Below are 20,038 nucleotides of genomic sequence, written 5' to 3'. Positions count from 1 at the left end.
GACAGATTCGAAATTCAAATGTAATATTTTTTTATAATTAAGTGTAACAGTATTTATGGCCAGACTAAGTATGTACATACGCGTATATCATGTCAATATGAACCTACGCCGAATCTATAGTAATGTATGAACGCGCTAATAAAAACGGACCAGTAGTTCATGACTACTGGTCCGTTTTGAAGGCTTTAGGCTATTCATGTACCTAGAAGCCTTGTTTTTTTACTAGATATAGCTATGCTACAAGGCAATTGCCTACACTACGACTCTTCAATTTTAAACATTAATGTAATATAAATAAAATACATATTCAATCGAACACATTTGACCGTCACTCACACCGTCAATAAATATTCCTCCCACTCTCCCCATCGCCACAAAGCAACCTGTCCCATTCCGTGTCATAAACTTCCTAAATTTGATATCGGTCCAGTAGTTTTAGCGTGATTGGCTAGCAAACATCCTTATAAACTTACGCAATAAAACCTTGAAAAAACCTTCCTAAAGTCGATATAATATTTTTACGAAATAACTAAGACATTCGAAATACCATTTGGCGTTCTAGATTTTTGTATTATTTATTTATTTATAACACTGTAATGCTTGACTGCGTAAACGATATATAATCGTTAACCATTAACCACAGTGATTTATAAATCAAATTGAAACAAAAAGCTGCGAAATTACAGGCGTTAAAATGTATGCAAAATATTAACTCATGATTAATCTAATGAACTAATGTTGATGTAACTTACAAAAACCCAAAAAATTCAAATAAAACTATACTAGAACGTTTACAATAACATTAAATCATATCTAAATCATTAATCAGATAGACGTGCCTAAATGCCTACGTAGCTAACCTACCTACGTACCTAAACATTACGTATCGGCATATAGTGAAAGCTCGAAAGGATCACATATAATAACACCAAGAAGATAACAAACCTCCACAACTTTTTAATTGATATTCAACGACCAAATCCACAAATATATAAATGCTTATAATGCGAATTGAATGCCCAGATTGCTGTCATATTTTCCAAGACATAAAGACGGCATCGTTATAAAGACTTGGGTAATATCCCGTGATAGGTTTTCATCTAAATGTCATCGCAAATCGTCCTAAAAGGCCGTGTAATAAAGGGAAAGAAATCGTGCCCTATCGCTCCAACTCGACGCATCCAAAGGACAAGACAAGAATGGTTTAAGTCAGCAAGATACGAGCTGAAGCGGGAGCGATAAGCGATGTCTCACAAATGCATCATGCTTGTACTGTGAATCAAAGAAAGATATGTTCGATTCAGCGTTTTGTAACGTCATGTGTGTTAATTAAAACAAATTGATTAAGTGATAAACGACTAGCGTTCCGCCCCGGCTTCGCCCGTGGTACACACATAGCCTATAACCAACATAATATTCCTCAATAAATGGACTATCTAACACTGAAAGAATTTTTGAAATCGGACCAGTAGTTCCTGAGCTTAGTGCGTTCAAATCCTACTTCCTACTTCCTACTAATATTATAAATGCGAAAGTTTGTAAGGATAAATGTGTGTTTGTTGCTCTTTCACGCAAAAACAACTGAACCGATTTCAATGAAATTTGGTACATAGATAGCTGAAAAACTAAAATAACATATAGGCAACTTTTTATCCTGATATTTCTACACGATACTGACTTACGCGGGTGAAACAGCGGGGCACAGCTAGTTATGTATACTGCTACTTAAAGTATGTAGTTTTATTGATTTTTTTAATGGAAATTATTTAATATCCGCTACCGTTCGTGACTTATTCCCTATACCTTAGTGAAAATCAGCCTACAATAGCGCTTACGAGGGCTATTTTGCATTTTTCTCGATCTAACAAGATTAGGTTCGTTATGGCTGACAGCAATTACATTGATTTGTCATCAAGCAATTCGTTTTTGACGGGGGCTATAGTAAATTACGATAAATCTCTTGTAGTATTATATTGTCATTGTATTTGAGATAACGTTATATGATTCCGTGAGCCGTTATAAATAAGTATCTTTAAATATTACTTTCATTTATATATCATTTATATACAAGAATTACGGATTAATTTAATTATTATTAATATTATTAATTATATTATGATTCTATAATATATATGCTCTGCCCTACTCCTCTCCTCATCTGATTTCTCTCTGTACGTCTGGTTGTCTGGAAGAAATCGCTATATATAGCGATAAGGCCGCCATTTGTTCATTATGTAACTTAATTAAGTTCTTTTTTTTAGCTTTATTAAGAGCAATTAAGAATTAATAAAATAAATAAAAATAAGAATATATGTACCTACTAGCGGTCCGCTCGTGGTACATATATTGCCTATAGCCTTCCTCAATAAATGGTCTATCTGACACTGAAATAATTTTTCAAATCGGACCAGTACTTCCTGAGATTAGTGCGTTCAAACAAACAAACTATTCAACTTTATAATATTAGTATACATAAGCCTATATTTCCTTATATACCTATAATATTTCTTCAAGTCGCCTAGTTTGATCACATAACGTGCATATTTTTTTTTTATTTATTTCTCTATGTACGTATTAACCTTGTTAATTACACAATATTTACTTAATATCAAAGAAATTAAACATTTTATTAGCATCACTTCACCCCTTTAAACGAACGGATTTAATTCAAATTTTGTACACTTATCAAGAATCGGTGATAGTAAAATAATTTCATGATTTTATTTCATTATCCTGATTAGGATCGTCGGGGTTACTACTTTCCTAACTTATACTCTATTTTAAATAAGAGCAATTGAGATAATTTAAAGTATCATTACAGCGTCTTTGCTCTTTTTAAACCATATTTACTTTTTATTTATCACTTTTGTCATGTATGGACCTACCATCTACATTGAATTCTCCATACTTTGATAAAACAAAGAGGAAAATTACTTTCTCCACAAAACAGGGAGAGACACATAAATAAATTCTTGAACAAAACAAATATACAAAAATGTCCCTTGCTCGGAAGTTGATGAATGGTCCCGCAGTAACCCGTTTCAATCATGCCTTAAATTAAATTTCGTTTTCGTGAAGTGCCTTTAATTTGTGTGCATTAAAATATAAGTATACGGGTTCGTTTCTGCTAGTTCTAAGAATTTTTCGCTACACAATGTAGATTTGTAACAGTATATGGTTAAAACAATTGATTACTTGTTTTTCCTCTCTATGTTAATTTTTCTTTGTGTAATCGTCTTATTTTGTAATTGTCATGTATTTAATGTGTTCTTTTAATAAACTTTTTATCTATCTATCTATCTATGTATCTATCATTAATTTAATCATTATGATAATTTTTGTCTCGGTTTTTTCTTCAGAGATACAGAATATTTGTGTCTAAGAGCGTGCAACCCATCTGGTGGTTCGTCTGATGGTAAGCGATCACTAAAACCCATGTACATTTGCAGGGATAGGGTCTGCAAATGCGTTGCCTGTTAAGGGTTAAGGGATAAGGAGATGATTCCAAACATACATGTTTATAAAGAATAAAGGAATAGACTGGATAGGGCGAGGAAGAGGATATGGACCTATGAGATTAGGTAATAAATGTTTCTTTCTTTCTAATTAGAAGATAAGGATTATAATTTCAAATGAACATATTTGTATGGTACACAACAGAAGCAGATGTGTATGTGTGTATATGTGTTTCTTATCTGTTTTGTTAATTCAGCAGATAAGAAGCATAAGACTAGCCTTCCTTTCCCCTTCCTTTCCAGACTTTATATAATTAAAGGAGTATTAAGGGAATAAATACGGAAATAGGCTTAGGGGTAAGAGGGACCGCAATATACAGTTATATTCATTCTATACATGTAAGATCCTAATCGCATTATAGGTTAGTACCATAGCGGTGACCAATTATAACTCAGCTCATAACATGATTATTTCTGATAACACAAGCTTCACCAATCAATACACCACACACACAAACTTATTCGATTCCACCAAATAATTTACCAAAAAAAAAAAAAATGCATGCATGCATAAACAATCTCGAAGCGAATTATTTAATTACTCAAGTTCTACTATTCCAAAGCCCTATTTCAAAAATTCTTCCACTGTTGGATAGGTGTAAACGTGATCCCTAAGTGTAATAGGCTATATATGGTCCACAGGCGAAGCCACCACAGACAGCTAGTTATCACATTCTACTGCTAGCAATAAGATTCAACTTCCATACCTATCGTATTGAAGCAATATTCAAACAATGATAGTTTTAAAACCCTCCACAATAACTCGTACGACCGCCTCCTTGGTACAGTGGATAGTGCGTGAGCGTAGAACCTCAGGTCCTGAGTTCAATTCCCGGTGGGGACGCACAAAAAATAATGTCTCGGTGTGGCAGTACACAGAAGACTGATCACCTACTTGTCCGTAAAGAAAATCGATCAGTGAAAGAGACGTACATCATCTGCCCCATACCCCACTAGGGGACACGGGACTTCACTTTTATAATAACTCGTACACGCATTTAGACGTTCTCAGATATCCCCATAATCCTTAACATGATACATCAAGCACTGATATGGGTATATCGAAATTTTTCTTATAACAACCCACCAGCTTCACGGCCGTTCGCACAGCACCATATGATTTAATTAAAACTTTGTGACAATACTCCACTGTAAACAAGGCCTACACACGCCCCGGGAGATTTCGTTGTCAACTAAGCAAATTAGCGTTTGATTAATTAACAAAAAGTTGTAACTTGTTCCCGTTTATTTGTATTATTCCCGAGTGCTGTTGATTAAATTGCGTCATTAGGTTTTTGGGAATTCGGCTAGGCGTTGGTGTAATGAGTTCGCCTAATGCGCGCAGTTGGTTACATAATAATTATCATATTATCGATAAGTTTCGGTTATACAGACGATTAGTGTAAAAGTTCTATTTATGTCTTAGCAGGCAACTGAGCTGGTGGTTCGTCTGATGGTAAGCGATCCCCACCGCCGATGAACATATATCTATTCTTTTGAGCGGGCGAAACCACGGTCGGAAAGCTAGTACTAAATAAAACTCACTATTTACCTTAGATTTGGAACCATTGCATGTCATACATACTCACAACTTAAATAAACTCAAATTCAAAGATGTACTTTGTACGCAATATTATAGTAGTTAGTTCTTAGTAGTTTTAGTGCAAAGGAAGCAAAATAAATTTCTGTAGTGTCACGTTATCTCACCTTTTATATCCGTCAGTACCAAATTAAAAAGAAATTGAAGAAATTTTTCTTAAAACCTAGTTATATTTATGCACCTTGAAACGAGTCTTTTGTAATAAATTAAAAAAAGTTCGACGGGCCGACTTGAATACATATTATAATGGATCCACACAGTTCCAAAGCAGGACCAAGATGATTGTTCAATTTCATGCATCATGCACACGGCAAGAAATTAATGCCAATTGTCTCGTGTCTGGCCACAATAAGCTTTATTCTTGTAGATTTATTTCCTTAGTAGTTAACTAATGTTATGAGCTAGACTTCCATGATTAGACTAAGTTCATAATTATTATATTAGACTAGATACGCCCCGCGGTTTCACCTGCGTAATTCCATATCCCGTAGGAATATCGGGAAAAAAAGTTGCCTATATGTTATTCCAGTTGTCCAGCTATCTACGTAGCAAATTTCATTGCAACCGGTTCAGTAGTTTTTGCGTGAAAGAGCAACAAACAACACACATCCTTACAAACATTCGAACGAATATGTTGTATGAACGAATATGTGATATGTATGTATATATGAATTTATGTAGTCAATGTCAAATAAGTATATTGGATCTGAAATAAATAACATACCAACTACACGCGTTTTCTACTTCGTATATTCATTATAGATTACATGCCTTCCTCAACAAAGAATAACAAACCGATTTCTCAAATGGAAAGTTATGCGATATATTAATATTTTGAATGTGCATTTTATCATCCAGAGTTTTCAAATAATATAGTATAGATACAATATTTAACAAGGTTTATTAAATAACCGGTTAAAATTTATGAAACTTTAAATACATGCTCTTGTTATAATGTTATTGGTTTATTATGACAACAATCTGTTTTATTTTCATCACTAACTCACTTCACCGAAGATACTTATTAAATTTACTGATCACAATTGACATTTACTTTTATATAAGAACTTGAAAAAAAAGAAACGTTCTTTATTTTGCATATTTTTATAAATAACATGATTACGCTGCGTATAGAGTAAAACTAGCTGCACCCGGCAAACGCTGTTCTGCCTTACTCTTATCATTTAGGGGTGTGAAAAATAGATGTTAGCCGATTCTCAGACCTACCCAATATGCTTACCAAATTTCAGAGGAATCGGTCAAGCCGTTTCGGAGGAGTATAGAGACTAACATTGTGACACGAGTGTGACAATTTTATATATAAGATATAGCTTTGCCAATATGATAGTACTTAGAGCAATAATTGTGTAATTATATAAATGTCATTCATAAAGTAGCAAACAAAATAATACTCTCTTTCCTCGTATTACATTCGAGACGTCATCACGCGCCCCACTACCCATCGTTTCGTCTGTAACCCGGGGAAAAACAAAAGTTTCAATTGAACGCGGTAACTTCGCAGTTGAAGCCACTTCAATTACAGCTCGGCTTATAACTAAGGTCGAGTTCGAACCGCAATAGGAAGTGTATTACTTGCAGCGAATGTTTGCCTCTGATAAGAACACCCAATCATTTTCATGTGGGAGTCGAGCACGCTTCGGCACGAATTGGGATAGCTCGCAGCGGGGAAGTACCACACCACCACAGAAAACCGGCGTAAACAGCTTGTAAATGGGTTTCTTTCCCTCAGTGACGAAGCCGTACACTCGTGTACTTTTCCTCACACTCATCTTATGGACTGGAAATCCATTACAATACTCCTTTGGACGATCCTGTTCTTATCCTTTATCATAAATTGCGTAACGCATTTGCAGAGGGCCTACCTCATTTGTTTAAAATCAGACGGCCCGCCAGCTCAGTTGCCCACTATGTCATACAAAATAATATAATGTGTTTTGACCTTTTGACCAACTCTTAGCTTATAAAAATCTAAGGATGTGTGTGTGTTTGTTGCTCTTTCACGCAAAAACTTCTGAACCGATTGCAATGAAATTTGGTACGTAGACAGCTGGACAACTGGAATACATACAGGCAACTTTTTATCCCGATATTCCTACAGAATACGGACTTACGCGGGTTAAACCGCGGAGCGCAGCTAGTCCAACAACTTACGTTCAAACAAAAACCAAAATTGTATCCTCTCCACTTGAATAGTTCAACGGATCACTATTTCATACCTCTAGTTCTAATCCTATAAATACATTTAACAACAAATCCGCGAACATTAACCACATTATTATAATACAATTTATACCCATTCCTTCTATTTAAAGACTTCCCGCAAGGGTCATTGCCTGGTCCCGGGTTGATTGAATTTTATTTAATTTGATTCCAGTCGAGCTGATATCAAAGGTTTTGTTGGAAAAGTGGCTGAAAGCTGAACTTGGATATTGTCTTTGAGGTACAATTGAGCATGATTTACATACTATGTACCTACCTACTATCTTTATCCTAGTTATAAACGCGAAAGTATAAATAACTAGTTGCCACCCGCGGTGCCCGAGTACCAAATTTCATCAATTGGCTTAGTAGTAACAAACATACATATACATACATCCATCCTCATAAACTTTGGCATTTATAATATTAGTAGGAAGTAGTTGCAGATGTTTGTTACTCTGTCGCGCGAAAACAGCTTATCGTTTGTATGAAACTTGGTACAGAGATAGATTATAGTCTGGATTTCCATATAGGATATTTTTTACCGGGTACGTCGCCGCGGTTACAGCTAGTAAGTATACCAATCAATTAAATTGGAACGGTCCATCTAACGAAAAATTATTTATATTTCTCTATTTTGAGATGTTTTGTTTGTACATTCTTGTATGTATTAGCCCGATGTGACCCAAGAATGGGCAAAGGCTTCCACGAATTCTCGACCTTGTGGTGTTAAACACCAGTCCAAACAATCTGTTATATTAATATTATAGGATGCCTGATAGAAATCGCTTAGTAGCGATAAGGCGGCCTTTTTGGCTCTATAATATGTTTTGTGTATATTTTGTCTTTCTTTTCTTATATTTTAAATTGGTGCTTAATAAAGTATATTATTTTTATTATTGTCTATTTGTACATGAATTATATTTGAAATATATTAACCTTTTCAGATTTATTACATGTTTTTTGAATGAAATCAATTAGTCCTAGTAATTTACAAATACAGAAGCCGTTACAAGTCTATATATGTAGGTGAAACCACAGATGTCTCACATACTTAAAATTGTGTTACCATAACATTTTCCGACTTATATTTGAAGAAGTAAATGATACATAGTCATATAGACAATAAGGCACATATCCGTATAACCTACTTTTAACACATGATGTCTCAAATATAGCTAGTTCTATATTTTCACTGGCGAATCCATCAAAAAATTGAAACGGAACCGAGCGCCGTATTATCTTATTTTCCTTCCATTATGGAAGTTTCTAGAAGAAATTGAAATAAATGACGTCACTGCGTCGCACTTTCATTAAAATTGGAAATTAAATTTCCTTCACAATATTCTTCTCATAAAACTAAGTTTAAAATCACCTCCTGCTATGGAAAGAGAACGTTTTATATTACTAAATTCTTCTTGATGCGTGATATAACGATTTAATTAAGCATTTTTTCTCGTGGCGGCAGGAATTCCAACCGTAACAACCAGTTCTCAATCAATCTGCATTATTTATACATCCATTTTCATTGTTTATGAAAACGATTTATCCCTAGAAATTTAAAAAGAAACCAATTTAACAAAAGAAGTTATGAAGATAAAATTAACCGCTATGGTCTCAAAGTACAACAATACGAAGTGGTCTTATTCGGTATACTATACCCTATTTTCTCCCCATATTCTAAATAATAGATTTATAATATGGTGAAAAACCTTAGTATAATTGAATTTTTTCTTGTAACATTAACTTGCGGAATCCTAGACAGTAATTTCTCGCTATTAACACATAAATCCATCTATAAATGATTTAACATGCACCCGTTACTAAAAATCGATAATGCCACACCCTTACGTGCAAAAAGCAAATAAACCTTATCAGTACCGTGCTAGCATTTCATTGGATTGTATCCACGTCTTTATGTAAACGTGTTAGAGTTCAAATTCCCCCGGACCGCTTATCAAGCATTGCCTTAGGTTACCTTATCTGCGATATGTTATCAATGCGTATTGAAATCTGTCGTTATTTCGTAATTGAGCGGTTTCGGAAATATAGCAGGTTGGTATTATACGAATGAACGTTTTTAAGGCTCCGTCAAATGTAGAATAAACAATGATTAGAGTAAATATTAATACGATACAGATATTTTAGATTAAAAACTAAGAAAAATATATTATAGTACTAACTTACCTACTGTGAACTAATGTAATGCTGTGAAATAATAACTAATTATTCCTGTGGTATACATGTGCTATTATTTCTATTACATATTATCAGATCGTGTTGAATTGTTGAATTTGCCAGATATTTCTCAATGTAAACAAACATATAAATGCTCTTAATTTATACGATATATATTACATATTATTATAATATAATCACTTTCTGGTTTAGATAGACTGCTTTTTATCCAGTATTTCCTTGTTTTTACGCGAGCATTAGAAATAAAAGACTTTTTAACGAATTTTACACACGATTAATAAATTCAATTTATCCAGACATTTCGAACACACAGCTAGCGTGGTCCCAGACACATCTTATGTGGATACCTTCAAGAAAAGGGCATACCTATTTCTCAAAGGCCGGCAACACATTCGCGATGCGCCTAATATCGCGAGTGTTTACGGGCGGCGGGCGTCACTTTCCATCAGGTGACCCGCCTGCACGTTTGCCTGCTTCGCGATAAAAAAAGACAGACTGATTTTTAATACTTATAGTTAATAATAAGGTATTGAAAACAATTTATTTTCCCATTTCATATTCTGAAGTCGAATCGTGACAATGGTATATTAAAAGTATTCAATAGCGGTATCAGAGAAAGTTAAAATCGATGATAACTAACGCTTCATATTTGAAATTGAACCGTTATTAACCGTTATTTACCACTTAAAGGTTTATAAAGGAAAACGTTACTTTTTAAAATCGATTTTTATCTTAAATCTGTTGAATAGTTCAGTTAAACCGTAACAATAAAAAAGTTAATCTTCGCTACATATTATAAAACAAAGTCGCTTTCCGTCTTCTGTATATCTGTATTCTGTACGCATATATAGATCTTTAAAATTACGCAATAGATTTTTATGGTTTTTTTAATAGATAGAGTGGTTCAAGACGAAGTTCAAAAGGCGAACTCTGAATTTTATGCGTGCGAAGCCACGGGCTAAAGCTTATTCTTTATAAAACCCACTTACCCTTCAAGTAACTCAATCAGCCAATCAAGTAATGAATGATTTAATTAAATAACAACTCTCGTTTACAGACAGACAAGACGGATTTATTGTTATTGATACGTTATCATTGTTTACTGTAACCCATTTGTACGAAATGGTCCAATGTTACATACCTATAAACCATTTTTACTAACTAACATTATGAATATGAAAGCTTGTCTGTATGTCCTTCTTTCACGTTGCAACTAAGCTGAGGATTTTTGTGTCTGAAGATAGCTAGGAGGCTAGACAATATAGTCCATATTGTATACTTTGTATCGCGGAGAAACACCTCATTTGATTGGACAGATCCATAATGCTGTGCATTTGAATCATTCCGAAATTTGTATATTCCGATAGATGGCGCTACGTTAAAAAATTACATTTTTGACAAGTATTAATTTTCTTTGACCACGCGAGCTAAGCCGTCGGCAAGAGATCCATAAAAAAAGATAAACTAGGATTTGGACGATTAAAAGTTAGAAAAATTAACAAAAAATGTCTACTCAGGCGAAAAAAAAATGAAAAATATATGTACCTACCTATCTATCTTAGGTACAGCCGTAGAAAAGAGGAATAAAAAGTATTTATTCGCAACAGATCACGTGTCAAAGTTTTCCGAACTGGCCGACACGTGTTCTGTCAACAAAATAGTTCCACTCCCCAGCTTCATGTCTCATTGAACGGAACTTATTGCGGAGTTCAATTGATTTCTTTACCTAACTTGGCTTCTGTTGGCTAACCTTTGATATTTTCTTAATAAAAATGATGAATGAATGATGGTAAATGCATTCCCACACTGAATAGGGCTCACAGGACCTACACATTATAAATGGGAAAATGTGTTTATTTGTTTGTTTCACTGTGTTGTCGCAACGATTCGATTTTATGATGAGATTTTTGTGCTGTTGGAAATTACTATATTTTAATGGCTCGTCAATTAAATATTAAACAAAAGTGCTTTATACAGTTACAATTCTTTTAACAAAAAAGGTCACAGACGTGTCTATGGGAAGGGTACCACTCGAAATCCTAAAATAGAACCGAATATCAACACGAAAACCCATGCAATTATTAATACTTATTGACAAACCAAAAAATTGAGAGCCTCCTTTTTGGAATGTCGGTTGAAAATCAATATACACCGACCGATCTGCTATAGACACCATACAAACGCAAGCGTCACCATATCTGAAGATTTTCGTGCCCAAGTGAAGTGAGCAGACTCTCGATCTTCATGAAAATCGTGTCAAGACGCCGAGTGCAATTAGCGAGGTACAAAAGAACATTCTTAATGAAAAAAGCTGGGTGTGGGAGACGAGCACGCTTGGGCAGGAATTGGGCCAGCTCGCACCGGGGAAGGTACCACACCCCCACAGAAGCGTGAGCGTGCTAAGAAAGATAAAAGAAACATTTATTCGGCTCCACAAACAACAAAACAATACAATTATAACAACACAATACAACAATAAAATAAAAGCGTGTTAAAAAAGCTACTCCTGTGTTTCGTGCGGTGAGTGGGAGAACCTCACCCTTTCTTGTCCATTCTTTTATTCCCGCGGTCAATCCTTTCCTTATCCCTTACAACTTAAAAGCGCCACCTCTACATAGGTTCATTTAATTGGTAACTAGCTGCGCCCCGCGGTTTCACCCGCGTAAGTCCGTATCCCGTAGGAATATGGGGATAAAAAGTTGCCTATATGTTAATCCAGTTGTCCAGCTGTGTACGTACCAAATTTCACTGCGATCGGTTCAGTAGCTTTTGCGTGAAAGAGCAACAAACACACACACATCCTTACAAACTTTCGCATTTATAATATTAGTAGGATATACAAGTCATTTAGTTTACACTTAACTATTATAAATCTACTCCTTTATAGAAAAATAACCTCAACTTCAAGTAAATGCCGCGCATAGAAAAACTTCGGCCATCAAACGTGAAACATTTGTCAAAGATCTCCGATCAAACTTACCTGGCCGTATGGGATTCTATACTAGTACGTGATCCTGCTTCGCTTGCCCAACTTATTTCATTAAAGCTACGAAACCAGAACTTTCGTATGTGCGTTATGAATATAGATACGCTTTAAATCTATACTTACTTATATTATAAAGATGAAAAGTTTGTTTGTTTGCTTGAACGCGTTAATCTCAGGAACTACTGAACGGATTTCAAAAATTCTTGCACCGTTGGATATATAAATAATCCCTGGGTGCGATAGATATTTATTGCTGTAGCATCATAAAGTACTTGGCAACATTTTGAATATATGCACATTATATTATGCCTCATATTATTCATCACTTCATTAATTTTTAGAAGTGAGGATTTTTTGTTTCTATCTTAGTAGGTATATGTTACAGTCAAAAGTCATAGGCAGTGAAAATCGGTTTGACTGCAATAATTTCTCATTACAATTCTAGAGAATCACTGCCAGTTCTTAAATGTATTATCATATTCGATTCATCTATTCGTAGGCGACCATGCACTCATTCCAATAATTATTCATGTAGGAACACAATACTTTAAACAAGACATCGTGCTGTGACTAACAATGCAAATAGAAGTACCTACATTATTATTTGCTTGTAAGCGCATAAATACACATAACGCGATACCATACTAATATTAAAAACGCGGCAGTTTGTAATGGATAGATGGATGTTTGTTGCTCTCACACGTAAAAATCACTGAATGGATTTTAATGAAACTTTACAATAATATAGCTTATACATCAGAATAAGACATGCACTGCATTAATACTTGCTATTGCCCGTGGGTTCGTCCGCGGGTGAAACGACGTGGTGGGTACTAATATAATCTAATGGAGCATCATTACAATAAGTCAACGTAAAAAATCCCATAATGTTGCGAGTCATAAACAATATTATATTATTTACAATACTATCTGTGTCCTACGGTATCGTCCATGGCTACGTATCCAACTTATATTATAAACGATTTGAATTTATTTAATATGAGTTAAAAACACTTTCTCATTGCAAAACATATATATCGCAAGCGAATACCTTAAAACTGTTTCGACGGATGCTTGAAGTGAGGTGTTTGGGTCTCTATTCGTTTCTGTTTCAGTACTATGGGCAATTACATCGAATGACTATAATATTCATGAAAAATCTGCATATATAACAGCCAATTTGCTATAGATTCCATACGAACGCAAGTGTCGATTAATAAAGTCGATTCTGGCTCTCGCCGAAGCTACGGTGGCACGCTCGCTTCCGAAAAACAGTTCTTAAAAGCAACATATCCATCTAAATAGATTCATCTAATTAAAACAACTGAATAGCATTAATTAGGTACTTAAGATAAAACATTTATTTAATGAAATTATTTCTTGTGTTGTTTGTATTATTAGAAATATAACACACTTATAAAAAAGTTTTGAATATTATCGTAATATAGAAATAAAATTATTTGCCCAGAAGAGGTTTTGAAACATACAATATAATATTAGTCGTCCTCGCACCAACACTAACTCGCTAGCGGACCCTCTTAAGTGATTAAAAAGGATGTACCTATCTATATTGGATATAAGTATAGAACTAGTAACTACTTAGAAAAAATTAAAATAGTATTACAATAACTATTACAAAAATAAAAAATACAAAAGAATATAATTGATTCACATGATGTTTCAACTGTTTAACCATAATTTATATATACTTTAACCATAATTATATTTTACAAAAACTCAAACGCAAAACTTATAACATTTTTTACCATCATTTTTTTTATCGAACCAAGCGCCAGCGAATTGTTATATATATGTATATCACTTCTATAGCGAAGAATATACGAGAATCTCGTCTATTCTTTGCTATTGAATTAAAATAATGTAACAGTTACACCCGTTTGCAATCCATTGTAAGTACTACATAGTTGTAAATAGGGAAGTCCAATAAAAATATAACGAAATTCCACACGAACAAGCAAAAACACACATCCATCCCAAATAACAATACCCTTCCCCTCCTCCCCCTCCTCTCCCTCCTCCACACCAACAAGGACTTAACTAAAAAACTTTCACTCAAATCACTCTCCGAGGACATCTTTGTATAACTGGAAAACTTTTAAGAATCTTCCAGTCTGCGATAAGTTACAATTCTATTTACTTATTAATCAGCGGCAGGTCATTTCGTATCTAACCTAAATATCTGTATATTATCCATAAATAGCGATATAAGATGCGAGAACGTTGTGTACTTATGTAAGAAGTTAGTGTTTGTGTGGTTTTAATTGAATCGCTGCTAAGAAATCATTAAGAACAAGATGGTTCTTGTGGGATGAATGTATAGCTATCTGATAAGGTCGAGCATGAATGACCTTATGCATTATCTGTTACATCTACAAATTAATATTATTGGTTCGTGTTTGTTACATCACTATTTCATTTTTTAATGCGATCATCAGCTGCCCATATATGCGCCCACTGCGGGGACACAGGCCTGCTATGAAGGTTTTGGTCGTAATCCATCACGCTAGCCAAATGGGCTGGAGATATTTCATATTTTTTATGGTATTATCTGCAATGGAGCTGGTGGGACGTCTGATGGTAAGCTACCACCGCCCATGAACATTTGGAGAGGCATAGGGTCCATTGCAGACCTTACGCCACAAACTACAAATGGATTGACAACTTTAATTTGGGATTAAGAAAGGATTGGCGAGACGAATAAAGGAAAGGACTGAGAAGGATAAGAAAAAGGATATGGGGGCCTCCAGGTCGTCGAGCTTTTGATTCTTCGACATACTGGTTTTCTCAAGATATCACCGGTGATGTTAATACAGTGCAGATGATATGATGATAATACTTTAAGCCCAAGGTCCAAATCACTGAGCCTTGAACTTTAAGCACTAGTGTAGGTGTACTAGTGCTTAAAGTTTAAGTACTAAGATGCAAATTATGATAAAACTGTATAAATAGTCTTTTTGTCTCGGTTCATCATTAAAGTGATGTTAGTAAAAGCGATATGCAATTTAAGTGAGAAGTTAATGAGTTTATTTTGAGAGAGTGGAGTTTATTTACTCGTCCACAAACTACCATACATTATTTTATACTCTTACTCTCTTCATGACAAATTTCGCCCCGCATAAACTACCATACTTTTATTTTAAACTAGTAATCCGCCCCGGCTTCGGACGGATGCAACAATACATGATATAAACCTTCCTGAATCACTCTACCTATTAAAAAACCCAATCAAAATCTGTTGCGTAATTTTAAAGATCTACGCATACCGACACGCAGGCAGCGGAACTGTATACCTAGTATGTAGTGATAACATTCTAGTATTTATTAAAACTTAATCGAATTTATTTTATCTTTTTCATTCGCTATAAAACGTTATATCCCCTCCCGATTTATATACCAACCTCCGAAACCACAGAATGAAAATACACTCAAAAAATGTGACAAAATCCGATAAAAGCTAACCAAATAAAAAAACCCAACCCCAACAAAGACGGCGGAATCGCATCAACTCGACGCACACAAAATGCACATGCATCACGTACCTCGCATCTGGACATAGTGTACCACGCTCATTATATTTTTTGGCGCGTAACTCTCTGCGAGCATATTGCGCTGTACAAGGCAAGCATGCAACTGTCACTAATCTACTAATGCGAATTAGCGATTATGAACGTTATTTTACAAATACAGAGAGCGTTATGGCAATTGAATGCAGATTGTTCTAGAAAGTTGATATCGAGGTCCGTTTTATGTTACTAAAATGGTTGTTTATTCATACACATACGGGAATAATGCCCTGAATACCATTAACCGGATTTTAAGGATACATTAGTCCATTTCTTTGAAATACAGCTTCTAGGTAGATGAAATCCCTACGTACGTATACAAAATTACCTGTTCTTTCCCGTTCAAGTTAAGATATCTACATCAATTAATTATATCTACCTACGTACTGCATGAGGGCATGAACGCTAAAACTTGTATGTATGATCGTGTGATATCTGAACCTAGTGTATATTTACCTCAATTATTTACGGATTAATATAGGTTATACAAAAGCAGTGGTGGCTCAGTGGTGAGGACCACAAACTTAAAATCGATAAGTCGGGGGTTCAAGACCAGGCAAGCGTGCAAGAAATAAACAATTTTTTTCAATTGATCTGCACAGATTGATAGGATGACCACTACTCGAAACGGTAAAGGAAAACATCGTGCGGAAGCCAGTGGTGGATTATGGCCGGAACCCTCATAGGAGGCCTATGCCCCAGCAATAGGAACATATATGATGATGATGATGATGAATATAAGTAAGTTACCAAACATTACCTTGAATCTCTTCAAATTAATGTATTAGGAAATTATACCACAAGGCACATGTACCATTATAATAGAGTTAAGTAGAATAGACACCTCTTTGTTATAGGTAACAAAAAAACTCAATCACAATCGACCTTGAGGTATAAAAATGACACGTTATCAACAACAGATAACTACCGCACTGTATTTTCCATCGCGTGTTTGCACTATAGGTATCTACTTATATAGTACTCAAATCATTTTATTGTTTTCACAAATACCTACCTCAAACAAAATTATTGATTTGAGAGATTAAAAAATTATAATTATTAAAGAAATACTATTTTTTTATTAGATAGGCATTAGTAAATATATTGTTTCGTGAAATAATCAGCATCTACACATTACGTGAGTAATAAATATAATAGAGTAGACGCGCGTCTCGGCTCCGCCCGGATATCAAGATTCCTGCTTTATCCCAAGGAATAAAAAGTATCCTATCACACAAGTCAGGTATAAGAAATTTCATTAAAATCCGTTCAGTAGTTTAAGCGTGATTGTCGCACAAACATCGAAACAAACAAACTTTCACATTTACAATGTTAGTGTGATTATACAAATAATTTCCATAAATGCAGTCACAACACAAATGTTGAAATTACGAAACGGAATGACGAAAACTTGAACAAATCCTACTGTTAGGAGCGTATTATTAAACAAACCAATGATTTCTTGGCTGCACAGCGTACGACTGGCGTACTGAACGCCCGATAAACTGGTTCTTATTTCTTGCAACCGCCTCTACTCTTTATTAACCTAAAAATCTTTTAAAAGGCACCTACAACAAAGGGTTGTTATAACCGCAGAATGGCCTTTAATATTTAAAACAAAAATAAAAGATAAGACGGCGCGGTCGCTTGCTTTTGTTATTGTAGGTTTTCTTTTCATTCCGAGTTGCATTTCTTTTTGGCGGTAAACACTTTTACATCTGCAGCCGAGCTGTAGTGAGCAACTGTAAATGTTTAATGTCGTCCGCTAAGAAGTAATTCAAGAAACGAGTGAACCGGTTTCGGTTATTATTTCATATAGAATCACATGCGTATCGCGGTCAGGTAAGTTTATAACATGAATGAACGCTTTATGAACTTCTAGTATGATTGAGCATTACATCGAGCATCTAATCGACTTCTTAGAACAATAAAACGCACCCTATCTATCCTATTGTCTACAAATCCTTAGCGGCGGCTTTATCCAAACGGCGTGTAGCAAGATAAGTAGGTATACATACCGTTCCGTTTTAAATTACTAATATCGTTATGTACTAACATAATGACGTACCTTATTTCCTCCGCAAGCTTACTCTCCTTCTACAGATCCCAAAAAAATCAACGTTCACACATTTCCTTTGCAGTTATAACTTGAATTCCAACACACGTACACATAAACAGAATCTTGTTCCAGAGATGAATCACCGCAGAACTTCACTATATATCACTAAACATTTCTAAAACTCACACAACACACAATGCAGCACTATAACTATTGCGATTTGTCGAATTTCGAGTCGATTTATTTCATTTTACAAGTATATCGAAGAAGAGAAAAGTTTTAATTTTGAAAGGCGCGACGCGATATACCCGCGAAACGTTTAAGGAGCGACTGGCGGACTCATGGCTGTCAAATATACCCGGCCGCTTTTAGAAGTCCACGCAACGCGTTGTTTCGTATTCAACCGCAACACTTTTTAATTCGGTCGCATTGTTACGGGTGAAACTATAAACAGAACTTGAAAAAACTTTTGTTTTGAGGCTCGAAAGTTAGATTTAACTGTTGACACATGTTCTGTTTGTACTTTAGGTTTAATATAATGGCACGGTTCGTGTTGTAAAGCGTAAATACAAGGTTCATCGCCTTTTGTTATTGTTTCAAGCACGGTCACCCTATTCGCGTTTAGCACGCAAAGGCAACTAATCTGAAATTAGGTGCAAACTGCAAAAGCGAATTATTGTTAACTTCACGCCAGATTAGGAGCGGTTGAAGTACCTGCGATTTTTTTATTTTTATAGACCGTAATGATCTTTTATACAATAATATACTTGCTCCGACAGCTGATAGTGATTTGATGGATATTGTTTTATTTTTTATTTTTTTCGTTATAAGCACTTGAACTTTTTCTTAAACTCGTAATCATGCGTTTATGAGCTGTGCAATTTTCTTCTTCGAGCTAATATTGTATAGTTCTGTTATAAAATAATTATGTTTATAAATAGGTTTATAACACTTATTCAGAATTTTTCAATTGTAAGCAGTAGTTCCTGAGATTGGCGTGTTCAAACAAACCCTTAGTTTATATTATATCATCTATTAACGGCTCGCTCCGGGATAACACTCAGGGATCGCATACATATCCAAATGTGAAAGAATTTTAAAATCGGTCTAGCAGTTCCTGAGATGACGTTCAAACAACCAATCGAATCCATCAGCCTTATGTTAGTGTAGAAGTAGGTATAGATATACAATTTATACATAGTTAGTAACGTCCGAAAAACCTTACCAATCTATGCCCATGCAGTTAATAGATATATTTAGTATTTTCTTGTGTTTTACGCGAGTATTATACATTTGTAGAAATTTAAGACTTTTTAACGGATTTTAAACGCGATTTGAGTCTCCCATTGACCACGCTGTAAAGTGTTCGAAACGTCGAGTTAATAATATAATTAATAAATCGCGTTTAAAATCTGTTTAATATTCTTTAATTGCTAAAAGATATATTTAGTGCAATATTAATTAAAAATAGGTACCTACATAAAATATGCTTTGTTGATGAAAAAGTATATTTATTACAATGTAGCGTAAACATAATTTAATTAAAACCAACGCTTGCTCATAGTTTCTTGCACCAGATGCACACGATAAAACCTTTTATTTTTGCTTATAACTGTGGCGAGGACGAAGGAAGGGAAAGTAATATTTATACAGTCTAACTTATCTAAGGTAATCCTCTTTTTTACATGACTAGGTGCTTGCCACAACTTCGCTTGTGGTACATATATCGTTAATGTCAATCAGTGAAGATGCAGACTTCTAATCGTGAAAGATTCGTTTATTCCGTCCAGTAGCTTTTGTGTGAAAACATTAGAAACATACATACAAAAAGTATTCCTTCCCATAGGCATCTAGATCTCATCTATATAGAGGGCT

The 20,038-nt window shown here is 34.7% G+C and overlaps 1 protein-coding gene across 1 annotated transcript in view; it reads right to left on the bottom strand.

Moving 5' to 3' along the window:
- LOC119837291 overlaps positions 1-18,778 on the bottom strand; it is a 171,054-nt gene extending 152,276 nt beyond the window's left edge. Inside the window, exon 1 of the mRNA XM_038362808.1 lies at positions 18,173-18,778. The gene's annotated coding sequence lies outside the window, so the exon portion shown is untranslated. The remainder of the gene's footprint in view (positions 1-18,172) is intronic.
- Positions 18,779-20,038: the final 1,260 nt, after the last annotated feature.

This window comes from Zerene cesonia, chromosome 27 (genome assembly GCF_012273895.1).
Source record: "Zerene cesonia ecotype Mississippi chromosome 27, Zerene_cesonia_1.1, whole genome shotgun sequence".
In the NCBI taxonomy this organism is placed as follows: domain Eukaryota; kingdom Metazoa; phylum Arthropoda; class Insecta; order Lepidoptera; family Pieridae; genus Zerene; species Zerene cesonia.
Note: the sequence above shows the minus strand (reverse complement) of the source record. Positions and strands in the feature narration are given on the sequence as shown.